Genomic DNA, 16,292 nt, shown 5'->3' with positions numbered 1-16,292 from the left:
TTCCTAAGTCCAGAGGAGTATTTAAAATAAGAAAAAGAGAGAGGGAAAGGGGGAAGGAGGAAGAGAGCTTTCCTTTACAGAAGAATTTCAGCTAATAAGAAGCAGCATTAGAGAATCACTGTTCTGCATCTCTAGTGTAATATCTCACTTGGTAAGGACCATTAGTAGATGCTCAAACTGTTAACTGAAAGACTGTTGGGAGACAGGATATTCATACAGCGCAGAACAAGTGCTCAACAGATTACTTTCCAATTTTGCTGCACAGGGAGAAATGTACTTCTATCATGGAGAGATCTGTCAGTTGTTACCTGACCAAATATTTTATCACTAATGGCAAGGCAATCTGACACTATGGGCCTCCTGACGTTAAGTATGAGGAAGCACACGGCATCACCTATGCAGTAACCTGTTGGAAACGTCCATCCTAAATCTAATCAAGCCTCTAGACCTGTGCTGTTCAATATGGTGGCCATTATCCACAGGTAGCTAATGAGCACTTGAAATGTGGCTAGTGTGACTAAACAACTAAATTTTAAATTTTGCTTAATTTTAATTAATAGTCATATATGGCTAGTGGCTACCACGCTGGACGGTGCAGATATAGAACACTTCCATCACTTCAGAAAGTTCTCAAGGCCAGCACTGCTCTAGACTAAGTTGCTGGAAACACATGGGATAAGCAAACGAGGTAGAGGACACCAAGAAGAATCAATCAAACAAAACCTGAATGTGAGGCATTCCATTAGACCACTACCCTGCACTTTTAAAAAGTCAGGATCATGAGGAGTGGAGGTGTGGAATGGCTGGGATTATGGTTCTATGATAAAATAGCTGGAAAAGACATACAACCAACTATAATATAAGAACCTAGATTACGTCCTGATGAGGAAACAAACAGATGTAAGAGATATTTTATGATAATTGGGAACATTTGAATATGGAGAGAATATTAAATGATACTATGGAATTATGAATTTTCTCAGGTGTAACAATGGTACATGGTTATCTAGGGGACTGGCCTTATTCTAAAGAGCTACATGCTAAAGAACAGAATTGAGAGGTCACGTGTTGTGAAATCTACAATTTATTTTCAAATGGCATAGCCAAAAACAAAAGCAAGGATAGAAATATACAGAGATAAAGAAAACATGCAAAAAGTCAACAGATATTATACCTAGAAGAAGGTATACAGTGCTTATTTTACTATTTTTAAATTTTTCTTATATGTTTGAAAATTTTCATGATTACAAAGTTGGGGAAAAAATAACCAGCTATGGAATTATGCTAATATACCATCATCTTTCTGCTTTCTGGCTTTTCATTCTGCCAGGAACACATATCACCTTCATAATCAGAAAAATGGAGAGCTATAGTAGTCCCCAGCCTAATCAAGTAATCAAACTGGCTACAGTTACAGCATCACGAAGTGCTAAAAGGAGCACTTAAAAGCCCTCAGAGTAAGGGGCTGGCCCGGCGGCACAGTGGTTGGGGTCATGTGCTCGACGTCGGCGGTCCAGGGTTCACAGGTTTGGATCCCAGGCACAGACCTACAGACCACTCATCAAGCCATGCTGTGGTGGCATCCCACATAACATAGAGGAAGATGGGCACAGATGTAGCGCAGCCACAATCTTCCTTAAGCAAAAAGAGGAAGACTGGCAACAGATGTTAGGTCAGGGCCAATCTTCAAAAAGAAAAAAGCTCTCAGAATAAGAGCCCTGTTCAGATTATACTGTTTCTATTTTGTTAAAAACTTTTACAAACCAGTCTAATGGAAATTCCTAGTCAAAAGCACCATATAGTAAAACTAAAATGGTCACTAACACAAATAGCTAATAACATTTTCAATACCACTTTTCATAAAGCCAAGAATATCTATTAAGTATTTCTGCAAAAGCCAAAGTGACAGTCACAAAAAATTCTCAATCATTTTAAAGTTGACCCTAGAAGCAATCATGGAAGTAACCATTTACCATTTCGTAACAGCCTTGGAGCAGAGAGGCACCCTCCTCTGAAAGAAGAGAGAGGCCTCCCTGCTCTGGGGCCAGAGTTGAATTACACTCTCGGCCACGTGAGCACAGAGCAAAACTGAGCACAGGGATTATCACAACGCCCCTCAACCAGGCCCTTTACTGGAGGCGCTGTCCGTGCCAAGGTCTCCTTTCATCCCTGAACTGTAACTGAGAGGAAGGGCCCTTTCTAAATTCTCAGCTGTCAGAAACCGGAGATTCAACACGGATTTACTGCAGGGCCTGTGCCAGAGACCTGCGGGCTTCACTCTGTCCTGTAACATAAAACAGCCTCACACCAGCTTTCACACTAAAACATAAACATGGTGTATGTTTTCTCTGTTCATTCCATGTATTCAAAATTATTTTTTCTAAGGCAAAGCTCAAGTTCTTTTGCTATATTTTTGTGCAGATGCTTTTCTAGGAGGGCAGAATAAAGACGCTTCCACACTCAAAAATGTATGTCTGTGTTAGATGAACAAAGGCTTTCCTGAAAATTTTTATCACTGAGCACATTCCCCACTAAACTCTTTAAAAAGAATAAATTATCAGGATAAAATCATTACATATAATGTATTAAGAGACAAGATGATTCTTACATTTTATAATGCTATGACCAAAGGAGCTAAAAACATCTATCTTCTTACTAAGTAAAAATAAAGACATGGTACTACTAACGAAAGCACAACTTATCTTACGGAAAATGGTGTCCATCATATCGTTGTACTGCATAGTTCCTTCCTCAAGATCTTGAATATAGTTGACACATAATAAAGTATTTACACCCATTTTCTGCCCAACTTTTCATTTTGAAAAATTTCAAACATACAGAAAAATATTTGCTTACCTTTGTACCTATTTTTAAGATGAATATGTGTATACAGCCATACATCTATGTTATTACTAATAATTTATATTTGTGTGTTCTAAAATTCCTCAAGAATTAAGCAATGGAAATTCAGAGAATACTATCTAAATAAAACCTGCTTTTCAACAAACAAATGAGGTTGATTTGTGATCTCTCTCTTGATTTACAATAATTTACATCTGGATGTATTTTCTCATATTAACATTTCCATTACACAGTGAAATATTCCCGAGGTTAAAAAACCTTTATTTGCTTTCACTTATCATTTAGGAGACTAAAAAAATAAAACTATCTTCTCCTGAAAGGTTGGAGCTTATCAGTTTATAGTTCAAAACAAAGTAAAAGTCTGGAACGCAGCTCATTCACCTAATGAAGAACACATCTTTTGAGGGCCACTAGAGTGGCCTAGTGGTTAAGTCTGGCATGCTCCACTTTGGCAGTCTGGGTTTGGTTCCCGGGTGCAGACCTACACCACTCGTCAGTGGCCACACTGTGTCAGCGGCTCACATACAATAAGAGGAAGATTGACAACAGACGTTAGCTCAGGGTGAATCTGCCTCTGCAAAAAATTTTAAAAAAAGAACATATCTTGGGGCTGGCCCCATGGCTGAGTGGTTAAGTTCACGCGCTCCGCTGCAGGCGGCCTAGTGTTTCGTTGGTTCGAATCCTGGGCACGGACATGGCACTGCTCATCAAACCACGCTGAGGCAGCGTCCCACATGCTACACCTAGAAGGACCCACAACGAAGAATATACAACTATGTACTGGGGGGCTTTGGGGAGAAAAAGGAAAAAATAAAATCTTAAAAAAAAAAAGAACATATCTTTTGGTTGTTTTTCATTATGAGCCTTTTAGTACCACTATTGTTGTTTTTTCAATCTATATCCACGTATTATTTTAACATTTTGAAAACAACTTTTTTTTTTTTAAGGGAAAGATTTGCCCTGAGCTAACGTCTGTTGCCAATCTCCTTCTTTTTTTTCCCCCTCCCTAAAGCCCCCAGTGCACAGTTGTTTATTCCAGTTGTAAGTCATCCTAGTTCTTCTACGTGGGCTGCTGCCACAGCATGGCAAGTGACACACGGGTGGCGTGGTTCCGTGATGGGGAAACAAACCCGGGCCACCAAAGCGGTGAGTACTGAATTTTAACCACTAGGCCACTGGGGCTGGCTCACAAAACAACTTTTTAAAATTAGTTGCCTACATTGAAAGATGAGATGATCTCACATGATAATCCAGCTTTCAAGCTTCTCTTGAAACATCAGAGCCACACTGGGTCTTAAGTGTCACATGACAACTACAGGCTGGGCCTGAGCAGGGGCCATCTTCCGACTGAGGCAGGCTCTCCCCACTCTGTCAGAGCTACACCCACTCTCAACTGCCTGCCTCCTTCCCTATGAGCTTATGAACTGGAGACCATTACTTCTCCCTCTTTTACTTATCATGTTGAAATGACTGAAAATATTCTTAATATATTCTGATATATATTTTGTGATTAAAGTTATGGATTTTTAAGAAATCGTGTTATCTCCCTAATAAATCCTGTGATACCTCATCCCCACCATCCATCCACAACTGTTCAGGCTGGGCCAAAAAGTTAAAAAGAAAATACAATACAGTCATACAGAGCCTTCACTTTTTTCTCCATTCCAAATAGAGGCAAACACTTATGAGTTTAAAAAAAAAAAGTTGACAAAATAGTATCTCGAATTATTCCCAAGTAGTCACAGGCTTTTTAAATGTTCTATCTGTATATAATAACTGACATGAAAAATGGCTTCCCTGTTAGAGACAGTTCTGAGATACCCTATGGAGCCTTCTGGTTGCTGTGATACATACATAAGAAAGTACAACAATTTTTTTTGCAGAGACAAGGAAAATACTGAACAGGAATTGGGATAAGAAGATACAGATTTTAAAATAAAGTTCACTATGGCATTTTCCATGTTCTTATCTGAAATACAAATGAGTTCAAGAAGGGTTTATAATTGATAGGATGACAAAAGATTAGTAAGGCTAGAGATATCACGAAGCAGTTCTGAACCCTTGAGGCAACCATAATCTTTGATTCTGTATTAAGGCATCTAGAAGTTCAAAAAGTTTTCTTAAATGAAGGTGAATTAAGTCAAACATGCTATGAAATTTTTACTTTACGTATCAAACACTTGAGGAAGGGCAGCAAGGTCCAGAAAAGTCTGAGGAAACATCACTAAGCTGAGGAAATTTACAACATGGTCAGTTTATATGGCAAAGCAACAGGTGGTAAAAGCCAGAAGAGTAGCAGAGACGTGTGCTATTAGGACACAAGTGCAGAAGTCAGAGAAGAAACTACCTTTTTTTTAGGTAGGCCTATATCACAGGCTGACTACCAGGCTATCTTCAAATACTTTACAGTTTATAGGCCAAAACTGGTTCCATGGATATGGGCCTTGCCCAGAGGCGAAGCAGCAGATAAAAGGACCTGGCATTGGGCCACACATTCTCAATCATCATCACTGACTACATTTCTCTAATGGTATGTGAAATGACTAAAAGAAACCTCAATCAAATTGGAGTAGGGAAGGTCTGTGGGGGAGCCCTCATGCCCTATCATACATTGTTAACTACTCCAAACAGGAAGAGACACAAAGCCTGCATTTCTGACAGAAAGTACAACTACTTTACTACCGAAGGAAGATTTCTCTCTCAGCCTGGCAACAGCCCAGCCAATGAGAAATGCCACAGCTCAGCCAATGAGAAGCCACCGCCACCCTCAACTGTGACTTTCTTTCAATGGACTTATATTTAACATAGTCCCTCCTACTCCCCCACTTTCTCTCTATAAAAACAAGCCCCTTCCTATGTCTCTCTGGATCCGCCTCTGGTTTGCCACAGCATGCACATCCTGAATTGCTATTCTTTTGGATATTCCCAAATAAACTCATTTTACGGGTAAAATAACTGGTGAATTTGCTTTTTAAGTTGACATATATGGTGTCAGAAGTGGGATTTGGAGATCGTGACCCACGAGAGATGGTGACCCCCAGAACTGAGCAAGGTCCCACACTGAGGCCCTGTGTGGGAATTCCAGGCTCCGCTCCCTCTGCATTCCGAGCTCTCTGACTTTACTCAGGATCAGGAGAGGCTCTGCCCTCTCAGGGGAGGGACTGTCCTCCCGGGTCATGGCTCTGTCCTTGGGTTCGAGGCATCGTCCCTGGTGAGTACTCAGCTGTTTTCTGAAGGCGGCACAGTTCCTTTAGGGGGTCAGGCTTGCTGAGAATCCAGGAGTTTTTCTTTGCTTTTCAGATTCCTTTTGCAATCAAGCCTGGGAATCCAGCAAGTTTCTTTTGTTTTTAGATTCCTTTGGGGATCAGGGCTAGGACTCTAGCAACTTTCCTGGGTTTTCAGGAAATTTCAGAAATGGGATCCCAGTCATCTAAATGTTCTGAGGGAAACCCTCCTTCAGGGACCCTGGCTGGATTTATGTTTAAGAACTATGAGCCCCCTACACGCACATTTTCAACTCAGTGGACCAAACTGACTTTCAATCTCCCTAAACTTGCTTCTCTTAAAACCAAATTGGAAGACCATGGCTATAAAATTAAGCAAAATGAATGGTATATCTCTGTTCCCTGGTACCTGGAGGCTTCTGAACACACACAAAACACTAAAATTGCCTCACAAGATACTGTGTCTAAATTAGCCAACACACCTAAAAAACCGAGGGAGAGCAAAACGGCCTCTGAAGCCTCATGTCCCCTTCTCCTTCCTTGTCTCAGGCACCATCTTGCTTGTCTTCTCAGACTCCGCTCCAGCAGCCATCTTGTGCTCAGGCTCTGCCCCACCACCATCTTCCTCCCTCCCCCTCTGCAAAAACCTGCCCCTTTAAAATCAGACCCTCTGAGGATTCAAATGCCAAACCCTTAATTACCAAGTTAATTGTAGCAAACAAACAACTAGAAGGAAAAAAAAATTTAAATAGCACCCTAGACTTTTGATACTAGACAAAACGACTCCAAAAACAGCTCTAAAAAGACCCTTACGGAATGCAAATTTTAAAATTTTTAGTAAAAGACTTTGGCCATCTGAACAAGTAACCATAAGTTAGTCTATCTGCCAGAAATACGACTTGGATCCAACCATTCTTTTGAGTTTTGTGCCTGAGACATGGTTAAAACTTTAAAACAAAATTATAAGGTCTTCGCTTGCATCTGTTTGTATGTTACACGAGTCTTTATATACGTGCATTGTAATATGTGGTACATTTCTACCTCCAGATGGTACTGCTAAAATTGATTTATAAATAGTTCTATTTACTTGGCTTAAAAATAAACAAGCACTGGGGGCCGGCCCCATGGCCAAGTGGTTAAGTTTGCGAGCTCGGCTTTGGTGGCCCGGGGTTTCACCGGTTCAGATCCTGGGGGCAGACATGGCACCACTCATCAGGCCATGCTGTTTCCTAAAAATTCAAATTCTAAATGAAATCTTTTTGACCTGTATGTAACTTTGAGATTTTCTGAGGGACCTGGAACATCTCAAAAGATTTGTTCCTGGGGCCCGCCCGGTGGCCGAGTGGTTAAGTTTGCGTGCTCTGCTTCGGTGGCCTGGGGTTTCGCTGGTTCAGATCCTGGGTGCAGACATGGCACCACTCGTCAGACCATGCTGAGGCAGTGTCATGCCACATGCCACATACTACAACTAGAAGGACCCACAACTAAAATATACAACTATGTACTGGGGGTATTTGGGGAGAAAAAGCAGGAAAAAAAGAAAAAAAAAAAGATTGGCAACAGTTCTTAGCTCAGGTGCCAATCGTTAATTAAAAAAAAAAAGATTTGTTCCTGGGCGTGGACCTACACCACTTGTTGCAAGAGTAATGGGATTTGCAAATGGTGGAAATCTCTCAGATTGCAAGGGATTGGGAATCGTGGACATTTTCCCAATCCAGCAATCAGAGAGATTTCCACCATTTGTAATGTTTTGAGAGTAAAATAACTTGCAAATGGTGGAAATCTTTCTGATTGCTGGATTTGCCATCAGAAACCTCAATCTGTCCAAGATAGCGATGACCCCTCAGTTCACTCTATAAGTAATTTCCCTGGGATTCTAGATGCTGTTATTTGCCTAAATTGCTCTGCTGGCCCATTTTACTGAGTCAGAATGCCAAGCCTGCCTACATTTGTCCCTTGCTTTAATTTAACCCAACTTTGGAATAGGGAAACAAAATCTTTTGAATATTTGTATGAAAAATTTTGTGGGACCATTAATGTAAGTCAAATCATCTGTATGATTCTTAACATGTTCGTGTATTTAGGCAACCTCTCGGTATGTAACAACACAGTATCTGAGCCTTGGTTATATAATGCTAACGTCTCTATGTTGATGAACGAGTCTGCAGATGATACAACTAATGCAGGAGCCTTATGTACACCCCCTGGTTACAGCTTCATGTGTGGAAGTTTTGGTAATAGCCTTTATGCCTGGGCAACTCATAGCCTTGAAGCTGGAGAATGCAAGGACAGTGTGTCCTTGCCATATTCACTGTCCAGCATAATCAGAGACCTCTTATTGGTCTCTCCCATTGAATCTCCATAGTTGCTCTAAATGAGAACTCCCAGGATGTGTATGTGATGGAGGTGGGTTTGCCTCCATGGGAAGAGCTTTCTTCCCATCAATCAGACTGAGTGCCAATGAACAAATGATCAGGAATCTCTCCCTGACACTAGAAGAGTTGGCCAACTCCATATCCAAAGCAAGTTCAGCTCAGCAACAACAAGCTTAACTCACTGGCCAAGATAGTTGTGGATAATTATATAGCCCTTGATTATCTATTCACTGGGCAAGGAGGTGTCTATGTGGTGGTAAACACCTCCTGTTGCACATGGATAAATGCCTCTGGGGAAGCAGAAACCCAAGTACATAGATTAGAGAGCAAACACACTGGCTGTAACAAATTTCACCTGACAATCCACTGCCTTTTGATTTGTTCAGCTGGCTACTTTCAAGTCTCGGCTCCTGGTTTAGAACCATCCTGCAAACTGGGATTATAGTATTGCTCTTAATCTTACTCTATAATTACTGTAAAGTTCTGTACCTATTGCCTGCTGAACCTCTGTAAAACTGACGTGCCCAATAAGGTGATGCTGGCCCAGCACTTTGAGATGATCTCTAACGCCTACAACCTTGGCAAAATATAGACTTTAGATGGGAAATGCCTGAGAGTTCTCCCTCTAACCTTCCTTGTTACTCAAATGCAGCCTAAATGGTTTCCAACCACTATGTACTTTCCCTCCAATGGGACACAATAACCAGGAAAGGTCCTTCCTGGCACTGAGGGACAAGACCACAACGTGCAGAGAACCTGACTGTTGATCAGCAATACTTTTGGAGAAAGATCTTGATCAAAAGGGTAAATGTGAAATGAATAAAAAAAACTTCAATCAAATTGGAGTTGGGAAGGACTGTAGGGGGAGCTCTCAAGCCCTGTCATACATCTCAATTACTCCAAACAGGAAGAGACGCTTGCATCTCCCACAGGAAGTACAACTAATTTACTACTGAAGGAAGCTCCTCTCCTGACCTGGCAACAGCCCCGCCAATGAGAAACGCCACAGCTCAGCCAATGAGAAGCTGTCGTTACCCTGAACTGTTCCTTTCCTCCAATGCACTTTGGTTTAGAACGGCCCCACCCTGCTCCCTCTAGGAGGCCCTTCCTACCCCCTACTCTATAAAAGCAAGCCCCTCCCTTGTCTCTCTGGATGGGCCCATGGCGCCATAGCAGGCAAATCCCAAATTGCAATTCTTTTGGCTATTCCCAAATAAACTCGTTTTGAGAGTAAAATAACTGGTGAATTTGCTTTTTAAGTTGACAGGCAGAATGAATGGCATCCTTGAAGAGAGCACAGTTGAAGGTATGCATATCATTTTCTTTTTTTTTTTATTAATGTTATGATAGATTACAACCTTGTGAGATTTCAGTTGTACATTTTTGTTAGTCATGTTGTGGGTACACCACTTCCCCCTCCAAACCCTCCCCCCACCCCCCCTTTTCCCTGGTAACCACCAATCAGATCTCCTTCTCAATATACTAATTTCCACCTATGAGTGGAGTCATATAGAGTTCGTCTTTCTCTGACTGACTTATTTCGCTTAACATAATGCCCTCGAGGTCCATCCATGTTGTTGTGAATGGGCCAATTTCGTCTTTTTTTTTGGCTGAGTAGTATTCCATTGTGTATATATACCACATCTTCTTTATCCAATCATCAGTTTCTGGGCATGTAGGCTGGTTCCACGTCTTGGCTATTGTAAATAATGCTGCGATGAACATAGGGGTGCAACGGACTCTTGAGATATCTGATATCAGGTTCTTAGGATAGATACCCAGTAATGGGATGGCTGGGTCATAGGGTATTTCTATTTTTAACTTTTTGAGAAATCTCCATACTGTTTCCCATAGTGGCTGTACCAGTTTGCATTCCCACCAACAGTGTATGAGGGTTCCTCTTTCTCCACAACCTCTCCAACATTTGTCGTTCTTGGTTTTGGATGTTTTTGCCAATCTAACGGGGGTAAGGTGATATCTTAGTGTAGTTTTGATTTGCATTTCCCTGATGATTAGCGATGATGAACATCTTTTCATGTGTCTATTGGCCATATTCATATCTTCTTTTGAGAAATGTCTGTTCATGTCCTCTGCCCATTTTTTGATCGGGTTGTTTGTTTTTTTGTTGTTAAGCAGTGTGAGTTCTTTGTATATTATGGAGATTGACCCTTTGTCGGATAAGTGGCTTGTAAATATTTTTTCCCAATTAGTGAGCTGTTTTTTTGTTTCAATTCTGTTTTCCCATGCCTTGAAGAAGCTCTTTAGTCTGATGAAGTCCCATTTGTTTGGTATGCATATCATTTTCTCCTTCTGTTTCTGTTTTCAGATGTTCTGTATCTGTGTGATAACGCTCTTGGTTTGGCTGAGGTGAGAATGGGTAAAAGAAATGGAAAAGTAACAGATGAACAGAAAACAAAACAGTTTCAGATCTAGCTTCTCTCCCTTTTCCCTGTCAGCCAACAGTTTTACCTTTCCCATTGAATGAGCATGAAAGAATAGCTCTGAAAACTACACAAAAAGGTACTTTTCTTTTTTATTACAGAGAGTCACATGGTTGGCTCACACCAGCCTTTGCTGCCTGGGGTAGAGATGCACTGTTTCAAGGCCCCTGGGAGAAAGCCCCATCCCTCTAACTCTTTGAAGAGTCACTATAATAGGATTTTGACTATAAGCAGCTGAAAAATGGTGGCCAGTTTCCAAGAAGAAATATTTTAGCCCTTTAAATATGACTTCTAATATTTCAAGTACTACAGATTTCCGTTTCTGAAATTCAGTCAATATGCTGAAATTTTCAAGCTGGGTTGAACAAAGTTTCAGAACAGGCTGAGTTTAATGGTACCTAGCCCTGATAATGCCAAGATAAACTACTTAAAAATGTCATTCCATTCATGTTTATATAGAAAACTTTTCTTCTAACAAAATAAATACATGTTCAAGAAAGCGTGATAATCTATAAGCTAAACCAAAGACAGCCGCTGTGAACACTTGGTGGATAGTCTTTGAGGGAGCACAGCATTAGCAGTGTGGATGCTGAGACCAAACATTCTGGGTTCAAATCTCACTTTGAGCGCTTGAGTACATTTAGCTGGGCACAATTTGTTTGCACAAATTACTTAATCTCACTGAACCTCAGTTTTTTCTCACCTGTAAAATGTAGATTATAACAGTTCCTATTACACTTATATATTATACTATATATAGTATATTACTATATATTACTATATATATTACTATATATATTACTATTATACTATATATAGTAAGTAATAAACGAGGCAACATACACAAAACACTTAGAACAGAGCTCGGCAAATGTAAGCATACAAGCAGTCCTACACAAATAGACACATATTTCTTTCCCACTAAACGGTTTCATATCACAAATACTATTTCATAGCCTGCTTTGATCACTTAGGAACATGTTACAAACATTCTCCTGTGTTAGTAAATGTCTGTTTACAACATACACAGGACTCTGAGTAAAGCTGCTGCAGGCGGTACTTCAACACAGGCTGCCTATGTGCTTTTTTACAGCACATTGCTTCACCACTCTGAGCACAGCTAGAGGAATAAGAAATCAGCAACTGATGCAAAGGTAAGGCAGGCATCTTCAAAACGGCCAGAAGCTAATAATGTGGCCTGGCAGCTCCGCCCAAAGGTCCTAACTAGGCAAAACCAAGCAGCTCCTCTCTCTTGGGAAGGCTGACTGTGTGATACACACAGAGAGCCAACAGACTGGTGAGTGGTACACAAGGGAGGAAAAACCTAAAACGAAAAGTGGTAAGTAGAAGCCAAGAGGCTGAGAAAAGACTAGAAAGGCGGCTCCTCCACGGTGGCAGAGGGGCTGGGCCACTGGTGCAGAGACTGGGCTCCTTGAGCTACACTGCATTCCCACTTGTGTTCCACCTACCGTCAGCAAGGCCTGCCTGTGTACTGTGACCCAGTTCTGCACAGCCTCGCTGGGCGACTGCTGCAACACTGTCATATTCTTCCTCATTTAACTGAGCGACCTATAGGTATATCTACTCCTAACAACCTGAAAGGGCCTACCTCAACTGCATTTACATGGCTGTTCTAGAGGTCACATCAGTAACTGTGGCACTTATTTTGTCAACCAGTTGCTGTGTTAAGCACTGGGGATTCAACAGTGAGCAAGAAAGAATGGTACTTCACAGGGTGTAAAGTCTAGCACAGAAGACAAACAAGAAGTATTAATAAAGCATGATAAATACCATGATGCTAGAAGTACAGACTACATGGACACAAACAGGAAGAACGACGAATCCACAGGGCAAAATCACGAAGACTACAGGGAGAAAGTCACCTTCTGCTTTAAGCACAAAGTGAGCCAGGTGTGCCAGATAGTGCAGACTGCTCACCCAGTACTCATTCCCACCCATACGGACTCCACGACCACAAGCCTTGTAAAGTTACAGAGTCTTCACAGAGCAACAGGAGACTGTTCAGTGTTTCCTATCAGGCCATCCAAGAGTCCTAGCCTCATTTAACAGGAAAGGCTGATTTCTTTGGTGGGTAAGCATCTTTCAAGCCTAGAAATATTTAGAATGAAAGACAAAAATGTTTAAGAGAATCAAAATCATAGTATAAGTATTTCTATGTTAAGAAGGAGACCAGGAGGGCCAGTCCGGTGGCACAGTGGTTAAGTGTGCAACATTCCGTTTCGGCGGCCCGGGGTTCACCGGTTTGGACATGGCACCGCTTGGCACGCCATGCTGTGGTAGGCGTCCCACATATAAAGTAGAGGAAGATGGGCACAGAATGTTAGCTCAGGGCCAGTCTTCCTCAGCAAAAAGAGGATTGGTGGCAGATGTTGGCTCAGGGCTAATTTTCCTCAAAAAAAAAAAAAAAAGAAGGAGACTAGACAGATTTTATGATTTTATAATGTTTAAAAGAATTTGGTCTATTAGACTGTAACCTCAATTTTGAAAGTATGATTGAAAAATTTATTTCTGACTTGTGATTTTAAGTTGAAAAATCTCAGTAAGTTTACATATACTATGGAAATATTTAGAGAATCTAAGACCCACCGTATTTGTAGGTTTAAATACTGAGATTCACAGGACTTTTTTGTTGAAGAGTTTCATAAGGTTTTATTTTGTTTATTCAGATGACTGAAATACTTTAAAAAGCAATCAAATATATTAAATTTATAAATGTAATTTGAAACATCTGAAAGTCTTCAATCAACTGGTCTAGGTATTATCCAAAAGCCCCTTAAAAGTGACTAGTAAAATCCTCTATGCTTATAAATAAGGTAATCAGATCTTTAAGCATTATGAAAGAACTACGTTTTTAAATGTGTACTTTAAAAAAGTCGTAACATTTTGAAAACTAAATAAACCTCTGAATAGTGATTTCTGCTTACAAAAGCTACCCCTTCAAGGGCAACAAAAAATATCCACCTACATCCCCTCTGATTCCAAGTATCATTCTCTGTTGATGGACGTGGAATTGGAAAAACCACCCCATCCATTTTATTTTCATGGAAGCCACTGAAATGTTTGTTTTTGTAACAACACATTTCTCTAATTTTTATTGTTTGTACAAATGTTTGATTTATTTTGTACCTTTCCTAAAGTTCCAAGCAGTTCAGACATTTCTCTATCCTCTCAATAATGCTGGAATAAAGTACAGGGTATGGTATGACTCTCCTTTGACTGGAGGGGGAAAAAATTTGCTGAAAGTCAGGCAGGATTCGTCAGGGCTAAGAATGGCAGGCAGGGTTTAATTTCAAGCTCGGAATTCCTCCCAAGACAAGAGGCAGGTAAGATACTGATCCTCTAAGGAATATGGTTTAATTATCTGTGCTGCAACCTTCACCTTCTTGTGTCACAAGCACCTTAATCCTATTTCATTCTATTCTCTGTTTCATCTACTGAAGGATGGTATGGAACTTCCGGGAAACGAAAGGGTAAGAAAGATCCCTATATCCTTTCCTACTCCTTGGCTGCATTTCCTACTGCAATCATCTAGTTTTCTACATGTTAGTTGCACTTGTATAACTCAGGGACAATTCAACCGTAAGGCTCAAAAACAAAGCAACAGTAGTAACAACAACTAATACAAGCTTTCCTGAGACTGAAGCCGAATGGAAATGTGCTCTACAAAGGCAGAGCTGGCAGATTCCCCTCACAACTCCTAAGACCAAGAAGCAAGTTTTGCACAAGGTCTCTGAACTTTTTCCTTTCTCCCTTCTAGAACCATCACTCTTATTTCAGGTCTTCCAACAACCTGCCTGAATCTACAACTGCCATGGTAACTCTGTCAAACGTCACTTTCGCCTTACGTGCCTTAGAACCTACAGGAGTCAACTGGATTTCAATCACAATTATGTAGCTGAGGTCCACCAACTGGCCGCACCACACTTACTTGAATAGTCAAACCTTGGGGATCCTCCTGAAAGAACTCTGATAATTTCCACGTAGTATTTCTTCAGGACTTTTACTGTTCTATCTGTCAGAGAAGCATGCAGCAATTACTTTCTGTTCACCTAGCTGTGCCCTAGGCACAGGAAGGGAGGGTTTAAAATAGGAACTGTAACCACTGTCCTCAGAGATTACAATCGAGTTATGGATACGAGATACATGATAAAATGAGAGTGACACGAGCCAATGTAAGTCTGTAGGAATTCAGAGCGAGGAAAGAGCTCCTTGAGTATTCCCAGGGTAAGATTAGTCTAAGAGGACTTCAGCCAGGGCGGACCCAAAAGAAATGTAGAATTTAGACTTGTTCTAAGTGCTATTTTATATGTCCTTAGAACCAGTTCCCTCTGAAACAAGGAAATGGATCTAAAGAGCCCTCGGTAGCCAGGGCAGGTAAATAGGGGTGATAAAATGAGACAACCTAAGCAGAGCAGTGAATGATGTCGCCACAAAAGGCTATAGAGAAACACTAGCTCCTGCCTCCTCGTTTTGAACTGCAGTCTCTTTCTCAGCTTCCCCAAACAAACTGTAACCTCTTGCAGTAAGGGAACTAAGGGTCCAAGACTTTACTTCTTTTAAGTGTTTATTCTAGAGTATCTAGTTAGATATATTGTCATGTGTCACTTAATGATGGAGATGCATTCTGAGAAAAGTGTTGTTGGGCAACGCTGTCGTGCAAACACGAGAGAGTGTACTTACACAAACCTAGGTGGTATAACCTACTAGACACCTAGGCTATATGATACTAATCTTAGGGGACCACCATTGTATATGTGGTCTGTTGTTGACCGAAATGTCATTATGTGGTGCATGACTGTACTGGGTATGACTAAGGAACTGAACACATATACGTTGAATATCATGTGACTGAATAAAAAAGAAGACACTATTATCTCTCAGGTTGCACCATTAACAGCTTCTGACTAAGAATTGTTGCTTTAGCCACTGTTCTACGGCCAGGACCCAGGAAGCACAGGAATACAAGGGCTGTCTCCTCCTCATCCACAGGTTAACGAGAACGGGCCATTTATACCAATACTGCCTGTTCCTCTTATTTCTTAGGGCCAATGAACTTTCTGATACTTGATCTTCTGCCACAGGTAACAGAGGCAATGTTGAAAGAGATCCATGGGAAGTCACAAAGGACTGTCCAGTATATTGAAATACAGTCACTACCATGATCCCTCTCTCTACAGAGAGAGTCTGATCAACATCACCACGTCACAATCTGATCACCCCTTTAATCAAGGAGACACATGGTAACTGTTAAATGCCTTCCTTCTCTGATCACGAGTGAGTACATTTATTCAGTGAGGGGTGATAAGTACTACACAGACATGACAGGTTCGTGGTTACGAGATACGTCCATGCCCTTTCTCTCAGTGCGT

At 41.0% G+C, this 16,292-nt stretch overlaps 1 protein-coding gene and 1 long non-coding RNA gene across 4 annotated transcripts in view; both read right to left on the bottom strand.

Moving 5' to 3' along the window:
- The window catches only part of NUDT3 (nudix hydrolase 3), a 112,765-nt gene that overhangs the window by 38,055 nt on the left and 58,418 nt on the right, over positions 1 to 16,292 (bottom strand). The window lies entirely within an intron of this gene.
- Positions 1,307 to 16,287, bottom strand: LOC139045853 (uncharacterized). 2 transcript variants are annotated; one of them, XR_011505021.1, is made up of 3 exons: positions 14,852 to 16,287; positions 12,786 to 13,011; positions 1,307 to 10,823 (listed from the first exon to the last, which is right to left on the bottom strand). It is a non-coding gene; the product is annotated as an uncharacterized lncRNA (long non-coding RNA). The 2 variants fall into 2 exon arrangements; XR_011505020.1 differs by lacking the exon at positions 14,852 to 16,287 and having other exon boundaries at positions 12,786 to 14,845.

The sequence above is a fragment of the Equus asinus genome, chromosome 8 (assembly GCF_041296235.1).
Source record: "Equus asinus isolate D_3611 breed Donkey chromosome 8, EquAss-T2T_v2, whole genome shotgun sequence".
Taxonomy (NCBI): Eukaryota; Metazoa; Chordata; class Mammalia; order Perissodactyla; family Equidae; genus Equus; species Equus asinus.
Note: the sequence above shows the minus strand (reverse complement) of the source record. Positions and strands in the feature narration are given on the sequence as shown.